The sequence below is a fragment of the Cryptomeria japonica genome, chromosome 8, assembly GCF_030272615.1.
Source record: "Cryptomeria japonica chromosome 8, Sugi_1.0, whole genome shotgun sequence".
In the NCBI taxonomy this organism is placed as follows: Eukaryota; Viridiplantae; Streptophyta; class Pinopsida; order Cupressales; family Cupressaceae; genus Cryptomeria; species Cryptomeria japonica.
In genome coordinates this window covers 335,799,873-335,813,847 of record NC_081412.1, presented here as the reverse complement: position 1 = coordinate 335,813,847, position 13,975 = coordinate 335,799,873, and the positions used below count along the sequence as shown (strand labels likewise).

Here is a 13,975-nt window from a genome sequence, read left to right as displayed (position 1 = left end):
CTCAAATAAAACCCCTACTAGACAAAAACAAAAGCATGCAACTATGGAAAGTGAAAGGAAGAAGTAAAAGTAAAATTATTGAATTGTATCAAAGCACAACAAGAACCTTTCATTGAATAGGATCGGCTCAAATAGTATATTTAAATGGCCTTTCTGATAAGGCCCTAGATTCAAACCCCAAGAGATAGGATAAATATCTCAAATTGGAACATATATTGAATCCAACATGTGTGCAACATACCACAATTGACAAGCAGGTAGCAAGTCCAGCATGAATTTGACAAAAGGAATACTCCTCATGATGTCATCTAAGCTTTGGGTTGCCCCTAAAAGGGGAATTTGCCAAATCATAAAAAACGCATGAAAAGAGTTTCATTTAATACCATATATAATGTCTAAAATTCATAAGAATTTGTGCATCAAGAATGACCTGCCTCAAATTCTATGAAACCAAAAGATAGGAAAAAAATTATATTTTACATTACCTACCTAGGTGCCTATCAAACCCACAGATTGATCTCTTAAGCCTTCACACATCTGAAAAGCCTAATGCTCAAAACGGGGTTGTTCCTTCATGTGAATTTGCTTTTGAATATCACTATTAAAAAATGCATACTTGTGATTCCTTCATCCAAAATATAGGCTAATATAATAATATCAAAATTTTCTAGTATATAAACCATAGTTAAAAGTAGAGAAATGGAAATCGCTTGGAATCGCCCAAACTCGACGAGTCTGAGTCCGAGACACCCCCCATGAGTTCAGCAAACTCGAACTCGAACTCAGCCAAGTCCAAGGGGCAAACTCGCCCAACTCGCCAACTCGGCGATTTTTCCCCAAAATCGCCCAAACACGTGAGTCCCGTCATGCAAACTCGGCCGGCACTGGGCATGAAAAAAGGCATTCAAAAAACACATTTTTAAAAGTTTTTATAAGTTGTTTTTTTTGCTTTATTGTCCACTGGTTGGGTCGACCAAGTAGATATAGAGGTTGAGGCTGTAGCCATGGCATATGAGCAGAGAGCACGAGCAGAGACATGAGAGCTAGAGGCAGATAGTGACACACATATATTCCTGATGTTGGTGAGCTTGGCATGGTGTCACGGGGAGAGGCTATGGTTGTCGAATCATTCGGGACCTACCTTAGATGCCTTCGCAGGGGGTCGGGGTCAGGGGATGCAGACTCCTCTGAGCCATAGGCTTGTAGTTGTATTTACCTTTGGTATTTGTATGAAACATTTGATGATGATCATATGATGACATGGATTTTTTATTCCATGAGTTTTGTAATATTGTATACATTTGACAATATTTATATATCTATGTTTGTTATTTCCTTCAGCTACAATTTGCATTTATGCTTATGTGATTGATGTATACTTGTGTATGTAATCAAATGAGTCGAGTTTGATGATGTTATTGTGTCTTTAAGGTGTATTTAAAAAAGGGTGCATGAAACAAGTTTTAAATCTTTAAAAATCTTTAAAAATCTTTAAATTTCTTGAGTTTTTCACTTTGCCGAGTCTAGCTGAGTCTAACTCCGAGTCCCAAGTCCGAGTCCGAGTCGACCTTGCCAAGTCCAAGCCAAGTCCGAGTCCCGTTTCTTTGGTTCAAAGCCTTAGATGGAGCAAAAAACCTGCAGACTGCTTTATTGTAAAATCATCAAATTGTATCAAAGAACAACAAGAATATTTCAATGAATAAGATCAGCTCAAATAGTATATTAAAATGGCCTTTTTGATAAAGCCTAGATTAAAACCCCAAGAGACAAGATGAATAGCTCAAACTGGAACATATATTGAATCCAACATGTTGTGTGCAATATACCACAATTGACAAGAAAAAACAGCAAATTTAAACAACTTGTAGGTAGTTTTTTAATTAGTTTTACACAAAAAAGAGTACAGTGCACATCATAGTGTCATATATGACATTATGATGGATCAATTTAGATTGTCATAGAAAATTCCAGATATTTTCTTCGACTAAATCTCCTAAGTAGTTGTGCCCTCTGATTAGGTGGCAAAGATTCCTGCTAAACAACAATATTATCCTAAAGCATATCATTATCATACAATGAAATTCTTCCTAATGCGTTTGCCTTTGCTTGCATTTGTGCTTCTACATCCATTGCTAATTTTTCTACATCTCTCTCAAAATTAGTTATCTCCTCCATGGAAAACATGAGCTCCACATCCTAACCAATTCAATCTAAATATCGATCATGTCATCCAAGTCAATTACTTAATGTGTCTCCTTTCCTTCCTACTTCATGAAATAAAGATAGAGGTTATATTCCACAAGACCAAGGTCATTTAGGCACTTTTGGATCAACCTATAGAGTTTCTTCGTGTGAATGACCTTAGATGTGCTCCAATTTTGTTCACACCCAGAAACAAGACTATCACAATAACTGAACGCTGAAAGACTGTGCCAACAATATCTCCTATCAAGAATATGCAAGGGACTTGCTGTTCTGCTCACAAACTTGTACCCTTACAGTGAAGATCTTCTCTTGATAGGTCAACATAATCGTTGACGCATTGCCAATTTCCACTTATAAACTTAACTGAAAATATGACTGAGCTTATACAACTTCGAAGAAATGCTACGAGCTTCAACGAATACTAAAGCTGAAAACTAATTTCCGAACTCCTACGCATCTATATGTTTGAAAATCTGAATTAGATTTATTGTGAAATGAGGCCCTATTGAACTTGACAAGCCTGCCAAAACATATGCCTTTTGTAGAATTACTAATGATGATTCACTGAAATCAGGGACTCCTTTTCTAATAAATGATGAAAAGCTTCATTGAAAAAGTCATTAAGATTGTTGAACTTTGCTGCTATGTGTTGACGTGTCTAAAGTCGCATCGTTGCAACTCTATCCGGCCAACGCAGAATAGAATATTACTCGCCGAGTATCCTATCCTCTCTTGTGTAAGGAAGCCTAATGCTGTTTTTAATTGATCAAAGGGGACAACCTCAAGGTTCAAAATGTCAGTTCTTGACTACGGGATAACTCAACGGTCGATGTTTTTTGCTAGGAGCACAAGGGGCCTTACGTTTTGCAACAAGCTGGTCTGCTGTGATTCTCAGACTGTGAAATAAAAAGCAAAGGGGAAGGGATAGGAGACCTAAAACTAACAAGACTGGTATGCGGGTAGACGGATTCAACATAACCAATCCCTGCTTGGCCAGAATAGCTCACAACCTTGCAGGAACGGTGCAATCTTCAAGGGGACTTGGAAGATTTTCAGACTGCAGGAGCATGGCTAAGCACCCAATTCTAGCACAGCTCAGACAGACACCTGCAATTGAACTAAGCACGATTCAAAGGCTCAGGTTAACCATACAAAAGGATACACAATCAGTGTATCCTCAATGGTATGAGCCTGAATCCATCAAATACTTGCACACCCAAAACAAAAGGATCTATCTAAAATTATAAAAGAAACCATGCAAACAAAAGAAAACAAAGACAATAAACACCATATTTCAATGTTCATATATTTGCTTCAGCTGCCATTACAACAATTTCTACAGCATCTCTATGCTACTAATAAAATCTAACCTTCTAAAATCTAGCCTATTCTAACTGAAATCTAATAGCCTAACTACCTAAAAATCTAACAAAAATCTCTAACCTTTTACAAAAGAAAGGCCTCTACCTTTTATAGATTTTACAAATTGAACTAGAGGCCAGAATCGACTGCATCCAAGGGTTCTGATCTGCCCTCTAGAAGCTGGCAGCTTTAACCCATGCTCACTCAAATCTTAGTTATCTCTTCAACCACTATCTCAACTACCCATCACTGTTTGGCATTAATTTGGGTCTATCCGGTAGTTGGAAATAACTGTCCACAACTAACCTGTTTCCCCTTTGCTTCAAAATATCTTGAGTGGGGCCCATAGGTAGTTTTACGTTAAAGCAATTTCAGTCTCTCAAACTGAATTTCAAGAATTTCTTCTAGCAGTGTATCCTTTTGGTAATGCGCATACTTGCTGCATTCTGTGTTCTTTATCTTCAATCGCGTTGGTGGATTTCAACTTGTTATTTAGGTGGTTCAGCAACACGCTTCCCAATGCTTGGTTCTGATCTCGCCCTCTGCATCTTCTTCTCTAGCTTTAATCGTGATCAAGGCTCCTTGACGTTTCAGGCTTTCCCTTGGTTCCTTTCGACGATGCCTGCGACCTGTGAACAATCAATTTTAACCCGCATTAATCATTTGAAAAATTAACTAAATTAATTTGACAAATATTAAATTTTATTTATTGACGTCGGGCCTCTCTCGCAATGAATTTTGGGCATTAGACACCTTTTGTGAGATTTCATTCTAAGTTTAAAATGCCTTTACTCAAACTTCGGGTGGGATCTACATTTGGAGAGACGTTTTGGACTTTATACTCCATTTGTCGTGCTTTAATTTTTTTTTTTGTGAAGTAGCTAAAATGTGAGATTCTTTTACGTTGAAAATGCCCCAATTGTGACTTTTTGATTCCTAAGAAAATAAGAGAAAAGGCTGAATTTTATATTAGACGCCCCTCTTATGTTGGCAGAGTCGACCTTATGAGACATTTTCGGCTCATGATGATATCGCGCGACTTAGGGTTTTTTCCTTTTCGGGGTGAAAGACGATCTTGTGAGCTTGCCTCTCTTTTTAGCTTTTTCGGCCTCAATGGCCACAATGCGCGACTTTGTCATTTTCTCTTATTCGCCCAACTTGAATTTTACTTCGCCCTCCTGTGAACTTTGGCACTTAGGTTCAATATGCACGACTTAGCCTTTCTAACATTTTTGGCTGTTAGTTAAAAATGCAGATTTGGTTTTCCATTTTCGACGTTATGAGCTGCTTTCCAAATTTTGAACATTCTTTTCCCTTTTCGGCCTCCAAGGAAATTCTGCACTATTTTGAACTTCACGTGATTATGAACTTAAGTGATATTCGGGATTTGAAGTCATTTTGTGAGTTTGACGATTTGAAATTTTCTTGTTCATGGCGATTTTAGAGCTCTTAAATAGTTTTCTAGTTTAAAGACCGTTTTGAGAATTTCAGCTCAGAGGCCGATTTTGAGTTTTGATTTGTGATTTTCGGCTCTTTAAGCCGATTTATCCCCTTTGAGATTTTCGGCTCACTAGCCGGTTTTGTGTGAATTTTGTCCATTTGAAGATTTTCGGCTTGTTAAGCCGATTTGTGAACTATCCAATATGTCTTTTAGGCCGATTTTAGGGCCTTTTATGACTCTGTCATTTTCGGTATGAAGGCCGAAATTTTTGAGTTTGCAATTTGGCCGTAGAGGTCGTTTGGCTCGGACTGGGCGAATTTCCTTTCCCCTATTTTGTGATTTTGCTTGACGAATTTTGCGATTTCCTTCAGTTTTTGACCTGAATGGCTAAGTCGTGAGACTTTGACTCACCGCTTGAATGCCTTTACAGATTTTGGGTTAAAAGGAGATTTCGCGAACTTCTAATGTGTTTTTAGGCTGGTTGAGGAAAATGTGCGATTTCGTCCATTTGAAGATTGTCGCGATTTTGGAGATTGAATGATTTTCGGGCGATTGGTGATTTCGTGAGAATGGACACTTAGAGTCTTTGGAAACTAGGGTCTTTTCTCCCTCTTTGCGCGAATGCCTTCTTTATTTTCGACATTATGGGCCAATTTGAGAGCTCGTGTTTCATATTTCGCCCCTGTAGGATGATTTGAAAACTTTTAATTGTCATTTTGGCCGATATTTTGTGACATGATAAAATGCCCCTCTGAGTTTTCAAACTTCATAGTTTTTTTTTAAAAACGTTTATAATGTCTCCCAAATTCCGAGGCATTGGGTCAAGATGCAGACTAGGGCTTTGAATGAGAGGGGGTCCGCGGTCAAAGACGAGGTGTGAAGTGCTTACGCACAACAAATGGCGACTCAGTTGGGTAATGTTCCCAAACATTTCAAGGATGACTATTCGGATCGAACCCCAAAATCTCTTATATATACCCCACAAAATAACCCAAATGACAAAAGACAGATTCAAAATAAAAATGAGGTCGCAAACTGAATCAAGTCACCAACCTTGAAAATCGAGTGTGTGCAATAAAGTTCATTCCAGCTTAGAGAAAGTTGATACTTCATCGTTCAATCAAGACAAGTTAAGTAGGACGAGTCTAACTTCAAAAGCAACCAGGATATTGCCTCGTTGCCAGCGAGTGTCCATAGCCCTGACAAGGTTATTTCCAAGAGATTTTCTATTTCCGATAGATTTTCTTTTTTGAATACCGACAGAGGTGTCTGCATTCCCAAAGCCAAGAAATTTGATATTTCTTTGCTTTTCAATTTCTTTTCTTTGGATTTTTCTTTTACTTTTCACTTTTTCACGTTGGCTGGTAGGCAATGAAGCCTATGAAATTTGGGATTGAGCGTTACAGTGGTCGCTGAAGTAAAGCTTCAACTTTTCACTTGCAATGATTTTCCTTAGATAAAACAACATACTTAAGCGATTTTAAACGTTAAAATGTGCGGTGATCACAACGTTGGCAACAAAACGCAACAAGCAACTAAATTTTTAGAATGACTAAGCCTTAAACCAAATGAGCTAACTACGGGGGCGACCGTCAATTAGGTGCTCTACCAAAGTTGGCATCTAAGAAATGGGCCAAAAAAAGTTCCAGACTTCGCACACCAATGCTAGGAAAAGCAAACATACCCCTACAAAAACTGACAGGGAGACAACCCCTTCCGAAAGGACACCTACACTACGGAAAAGAAAACTAAACTAAAGCGGAAAAACAAGGAAACTAAACTAAAAACTAGAAAACGAACTAATCTAAAAACAGAAAACAAAATCTAAAATAACTATATACAAGAAGAAATTGACTGTACAAAGTGCGGACTATATGCATGCGTTCCCGACCCGAGGTGATTTCTCAGTATGTGCATCAGTAACAGGGCAGTGGGAACAGTTCTCAGTTTGGCTTGTTTGTCTTTGTATTTTGAAAAGAAAATTTTCAGTGGCCACTCTTAGGTTTAACCAGGACATCGAGCAATATTATCAGTTGAGGAAGTTCATTAGGTCCGTGGTTAATCCATTTACAGGTTGTTTTCCTAGAATATTCAAAATTAAATGGAAATTTTTTAGAATTAACAACAGGAGGGAAAGAAACAACTTGGCAAGTTTTTGAGTCATGCAGAGTGTCATGTAGTAGGAGATCTTCATCTGCCTCAGGAGGTCGCAATTGGTGGTGCAACATCTCACTTGCGTTCGGTTTATGCAAATCAGCATCAAATTCATCAACAGGCTGTATAGGCTGAAAATTGATCTCAAAACTGAACTTGAACTCAGGAAAGAGGGGTGCATCATCTATCGGTGTATCTTCATTGTGTGAACAATGTGGCCTTAGGCACCTCTGTCAGCACATCTTCAAATAGTAGGGACTCCTTGATTGATTGATCTTTAAAAATGTCCTTGACGGACTCTTGGACTGCATCGTCCATTGGCGGGGCTGCTGCAAATTGTTCTTGAGCTTGGGGCTCATCTTTGGAGTTCACTTAATTTTCATCTTCCGAAACATCCTCCTCAGGTGCAAGGACATCACTTCCATCCACGGTCACTTCTTCCTTTGGCACAAGGATAGCAAAATCATTCGCTGCCACAGTCTGATTGATTGGTTCACCCTGCTCAGTAATTGGCAACTCCATCTCAATATCATTAGGAAGTGCGGTGCTGCATTGATGTTGAGCTCCTCTGTATTCGTCTGTAGCGAGGTAAGCACTCCATACTTTGCTAGTGATGCTCTGCTCTGGTTCTTCAGGCAGTCCATATTGGGCTTTAACTTGATTGACTGCCTCCATGCATAGCGAGCAAGTGAATTCTGAGTGTGGGCTGCGGTGAATTCTGCACCACCAAGGTGACAACATGCTCTCCAAGCACAACTCTTCTTTGAGACCAAACTGGTTCTCAATCTGGTCTTTAAATTGTGTAAATTCACCAATGCTGGATAGAGGACTAGGGATATCCGACTAGGCTAGCTCCTCCGGTTTGGGGATATCCCAGAAAAATATTTGCCTCTGCATTGCTAACTCGACCCTTGACAAAAATGTCAAGCAGTTCAACTCCTTGTGCTCTGCTGTGCCATGAATTCTACAGTGACCTCCAGATGCAAATTCGGACAGCTGCTTGGGATATAGCTGTAAACTCAACCTCTCTTGGGAACTAACAAGACTGGTATGCAGGTAGACGGATTCAACATAACCAATCCCTGCTTGGCCAAAATAGCTCACAACCTTGCAGGAATAGTGCAATCTTCAAGGGGACTTGGAAGATTTTCAGACTGCAGGAGCATGGCTAAGTACCCAATTCTGGCGCAGCTCAGACGGACACCTGCAATTGAACTAACCACGATTCAAAGGCTCAGGTTAACCATACAAAAGGATACACAATCAGTATATCCTCAATGGTATGAGCCTGAATCCATCAAATACCTGCACACCCAAAACAGAAAGATCTATCTAAAATACTAAAAGAAACCATGCAAATAGAAGAAAACAAAGACAATAAACACCATATTTCAATGTTCATATATTTGCTTCAACTGCCATTACAACAATTTCTGCAGCATCTCTATGCTACTGCTAAAATCTAACCTTCTACGATCTAGCCTATTCTAACTGAAATCTAACAAAAATCTCTAACCTTTTACAAAAGAAAGGCCTCTACCTTTTATAGATTTTACAAACTAAACCAGAGGACAGGATCGACTGCATCCAAGGGCCCTGATCTGCCCTCTAGAAGCTAGCAGCTTTAACCCATGCCCACTCAATTCTTAGTTATCTCTTCAACCACTATCTCAACTACCTATCACTATTTGGCATTAATTTGGGTCTATCCGGTAGTTGGAAATAACTGTCCACAACTGATCTGTTTCCCCTTTGTTTGAAAATATCTTGAGTGGGGCCCACATGCAGTTTTACATTAAAGCAATTTCAGTCTCTCAGACTGAATTTTTGGAATTTCTTCCAGCAGTGTATCCTTCTGGGAATGTGCATACTTGCTACATTCTGTGTCCTTTGTCTTCAATCGCGTTGGTGGATTTCAACTTGTTATTCAGGTGGTTGAGCAACACGCTTCCGAATGCTTGGTTCCAATCTCGCCCTCTGCATCTTCTTCTCCAGCTTTAATCACGATCAAGGCTCCTGGACGTTTCAGGCTTTCCCTTTGTTCCTTCCGACGATGCCTGCGGCCTGCGAACAATCAATTTTAACCCGCATTAATCATTTGAAAAATTAACTAAATTAATTTGACAAATATTAAATTTTATTTATTGACGTCGGGCCTCTCTCGCAATGAATTTTGGGCATTAGACACCTTTTGTGAGATTTCATTCTAAGTTTAAAATGCCTTTACTCAAACTTCGGGTGGGATGTACATTTTGAGAGACGTTTTGGACTTTACACTCCATTTGTAGTGCTTTAAAAAAAAATTTGGTGAAGTTGCTAAAATGTGAGATTCTTTTACGTTGAAAATGCTCCAATTGTGACTTGTTTGATTCCTCAGAAAATTAGAGAAAAGGCTGAATTTTATATTAGACGCCCCTCTTATGTTGGCAGAGTCGGCCTTATGAGACATTTTCAGCTCATGACGATATCGTGTGACTCAGGGTTTTTTCCTTTTCGGGGTGAAAGACAATTTTGTGAGCTTGCCTCTCTTTTTAGCTTTTTAGGCCTCAATGGCCAGAATGCGCGACTTTGTCATTTTCTCTTATTCGCCCGACTTGAATTTTATTTCACCCTCCTGTGAAATTCGACACTTTGGTTCAATGTGCACAACTTAGCCTTTCTAACATTTTCGGGCTGTTGGTTAAAAATGCGGATTTGGTCTTCCATTTTCGGCATTATGAGCCACTTTGCAAATTTTAAACATTCTTTTTCCTTTTCGGCCTCCAAGGAAATTCTACACGATTTTGAACTTCACGTGATGAACTTAAGTGATATTCGGAATTTGAAGTCATTTTGTGGGTTTGACGATTTGAAATTTTCTTCTTCATGGCGATTTTAGAGCTCTTAAGTAGTTTTCGGGTGTAAAGACCATTTTGAGAATTTCGGCTCAGAGGCTGATTTTGAGTTTTGATTTAAGTTTTTCGGTTCTTTAAGCCGATTTATCCCCTTTGAGATTTTCGGCTCACTAGCCGGTTTTGTGCGAATTTTGTCCATTTGAAGATTTTCGGCTTGTTAAGCCGATTTCTGAACTGTCCAATATTTCGGCCTTTTAGACTGATTTTAGGGCCTTTTATGACTTTGTTATTTTCGGTACGAAGGCCGGATTTTTTGAGTTTGCCATTTGGCCGTAGAGGCCCTTCGGCTTGGACTGGGCGAATTTCCTTTCCCCTAGCTCATGATTTTGCTTGACGAATTTCGCGATTTCCTTCAGTTTTTGACTTGAATGGCTAGGTCGCGAGACTTTGACTCCCCGCTTGAATGCCCTTTACAGATTTCGGGTTAAAAGGAGATTTCGTGAGCTTCTAATGTGTTTTTGGGCTGGTTGAGGAAAATGTGCGATTTCGTTCATTTGAAGATTGTCGCGATTTTGGAGATTGAATGATTTTCAGGCGATTGGTGATTTCGTGAGAATGGACACTTAGTCTTTGCAAACTCGGGTCTTTTCTCCCTCTTTGCACAAATGCCTTCTTTATTTTCGGCATTATGGGCCAATTTGAGAGCTCGTGTTTCATATTCCGGCCCTGTAGGATGATTTGAAAACTTTTAATTTTGTCATTTTGGCCGAAATTTTGTGACACGATAAAACGCCCCTTTGAATTTTCGAACTTCGTAGTTTTTTTTTAAACGTTTATAATGCCTCCCAAATTTCGGGGCATTGGATCAAGATGCAGACTAGGGCTTCGTATGAGAAGGGGTCCCCAGTCAAAGACGGGTTGTGAAGTGCTTACGCACAACACTATGAAAGATGATCGTCCGCATAGATCATTGAAGCCTACTAGTATGATTGACTGTCAATCGAAAATACCAGATTCTGCCACTTAACCCTCTTCAATGATAGACTGATTTACTAAAAGTGGTGTTGTCAAAAACCTACCGAAAGGTACTGCTTATATGACTTGTGCTAATCTGCTGCAGCCAAATGGTGTGAAGGATGAAAACAATGTGAGAAAGAATAGAGTGATGAAAGCTATTTCCATCTCTTGATCACCTAAGTATAGAATATCTCGTTCTCAGCCTTTGGTTTGGAACTAAAAATTTGAATGTCTTCTTATGAGGTGCACCTCTATTAGTGGAATTTTTATTGTTTGCAAAAGACATGTCATTAATAGACTGGCGTGTGCCTATCTATGGTGTATACAAGTTTTAAATCAAATTTAAATCAATGACCTATCAGCCTTCATAAAGGCACATTCTACTACACACATTCACATTTTGTATTCAACCTTTAGTGATCAGCAGATATAAAGTCATATGTAGGGTACAGGCATCCAAAGTTCATTTCACTGAAAACAAATAGAAATGCATTCATTTTAGAAGGCGCATGCCATAAACTACTACTGTAGGTTTCAACTTAATGCAAACTTGTTCTGCCAATTACATGGGGCATGCCAAAGTATTGAGACTACATATTTCCGTTTTTGAAAATTTGTGTCGATGTCCTCAGGTGCAGGACCTAGCAACAAGACTGCAAGTTTGTCTTGAAACAAAATTAGTTCCTTCCCTATACCGGTGCTCAGAAATGTATTATCTTGCATCTTTTCTTTGAAACTCTGTATCTTCCCTGTATGGTGCACCCCATTCAATAATACTGCACTCTTTTTCAACCTTAAAACCTGTTATCTTTCACAAGAGCATGTCCAATACAAGTACCTTTGCAGAAATTGTTTTTCAAGAAATTGCTCCTCCTAGATGAAACAAACTTTCTCATAGTGTTATAGATTTTTGAAACTTAAAACTTCTTTGCCTTTCATATTGTGTGCACTAAGCAATACAAACAACACTTTCTATTCAACCTTCCCTCTGTCACCTCATAGTGGCACATGCCCATACATGGGCTTGCACATTTTTGAACTTTTCATGCCTTTCTAATTTTTCTGTCACTTCTTCATAACCTGATCTTCATTCTTTGTGTTTCTAAAAGTGTTTGAAAGCTCTTTTCGTTGGCTCCGCAAAGACGTTGAAGAAAGATGACAAAACTGGCATAGACAAACGAGACAAAGTTTGAAATATGACTTGTGCTTGATGAAAAGACAGAGATTTAGCCTGAAATTACACATAATACAAGAAAAATTTATATGGATAAACAATTGGCTCTATTTGGGGATGCCAACATATAATTGGGGCATAGGGGAACTTTTTGGAATCTTTCGTTTTACAGTAGGCTAATGCTTTATTAATCTATATGAGTTAGACTATTCGAAAATGACCTAAATATGTACGTATCAAATCACCGAATTAATGAAAAACCATTGTATCAAATCACAAAAGGGTAAACACAATGCCATACAACAACTATGCTACAAACTGAAAAACACAATATGAGTCAATTAAAAGGGGAAACCCCTTGAAACTCTAAGGACTAAGTGTTTTAGACGTTGCCTACTGTAGGGCACTACTAAATTTGTACCTTTGAAGTGTGATGATAATAAATTTGGCGCCAAAGATATGTTGGATCTTGAAAAGTTTCAATTGTATAGACTTGAACTTCCATGCATACCTTTAGGCTCATATCATTTCTCCCTAAGTAGAACACGATCAAATAGACAAGCTTTCTATCAAAAATCTTCTTAATCCATTCTTGATGATCTATGATCTTACCAGTTCTATTGGGTCTTCTTCAACCTTTGTCAAACTCAACATCCTCTTTTCAATTTGATCTCTAAAATCACAATATTTGACTATTTATGCCAACTATAATACTAAAAGATCAAGGAGTCAAAACTAATTGGCAACAACACTTTCTATTCCATACACAATTACAAATTGTGAAGAACAAAAAGCCCACTTGAGAGTAATTATGCTTGCCCACAAATCGTCATACAACTTCTTCTACTAGTTTTCCTCATTACTATCAACCAATATCCAAATGATTGTCACAATGTTCATATTGGAAGTCTTAGCATGTTCCTTACCATGTGGCTAGTAATCTAATGAATGAGATTTTGTCATCCCATACTTGTAGCAAAGCTCCAATATTTTTTATGAAGAAAAACTTGATGCCTTATCTACCACAAAATCCTACAGTGACCAAAGTTGGAGAGAATATTCTCTTTTAAGAAGTCACAAACCACCTATAATGTAGTTAACTTTTCTGGAATAGCCTCAACACACTTTGTCAAATAATTAAGGTAGTAAGATCATCAACATGTCCCTTACAAGAACTTAGATTGAGAGATCTAATGACATAACCCACTGCTAGAAAGGGGCCTGAAGAGTACACAGTTATACTAAGAGCGGGGGGGCTGTGAATCAGTATAACCACGACAAATCAATGCTTTTATATAAAAATCTTCTTTTACAATGTTCGTAGGCACCAACCCATTGAAAGCATAACCTCTCAAGTCTGATTTTGTGAGCACCAACCCACTGTTGATTTTTTTATCAGTTTTAAATGAGCAGGTATTTTAAAATTTAATAGTCCTTTTATCACAGTTAGATATCAATGGATGACAGCAATTAAGTCTGAAGAACAATATCTGTATGTGGATGTTTCCAATTTTCTGTGAATAACCTGGACTGCATATATATATTGATGTCCTCTGTAGGATATCAACCTGCAGTAATAGATATACGATCTGATGCAATGTATGGATGTCGAACTGTATGTTTAATCTACTTGCTATGTGAGTTCGCACCGCCGTTGATCTCCTTTGTGAAAGACTTTGGATATATATATCGGGTTGTGTGTATATTCTCAATCTGCTAGAACGTGATATGTGGTTCTGTCGATATCTATGTGCAATCTATATTTCGATTTGCTATCTATCTTTGTTG

At 38.4% G+C, this 13,975-nt stretch overlaps 1 protein-coding gene across 3 annotated transcripts in view; it reads right to left on the bottom strand.

Annotated features, from left to right (window-relative positions):
* LOC131079144 (E3 SUMO-protein ligase SIZ1) overlaps positions 1-13,975 on the bottom strand; it is a 311,118-nt gene that overhangs the window by 33,049 nt on the left and 264,094 nt on the right. The gene's annotated exons all lie outside the window — the stretch shown is intronic.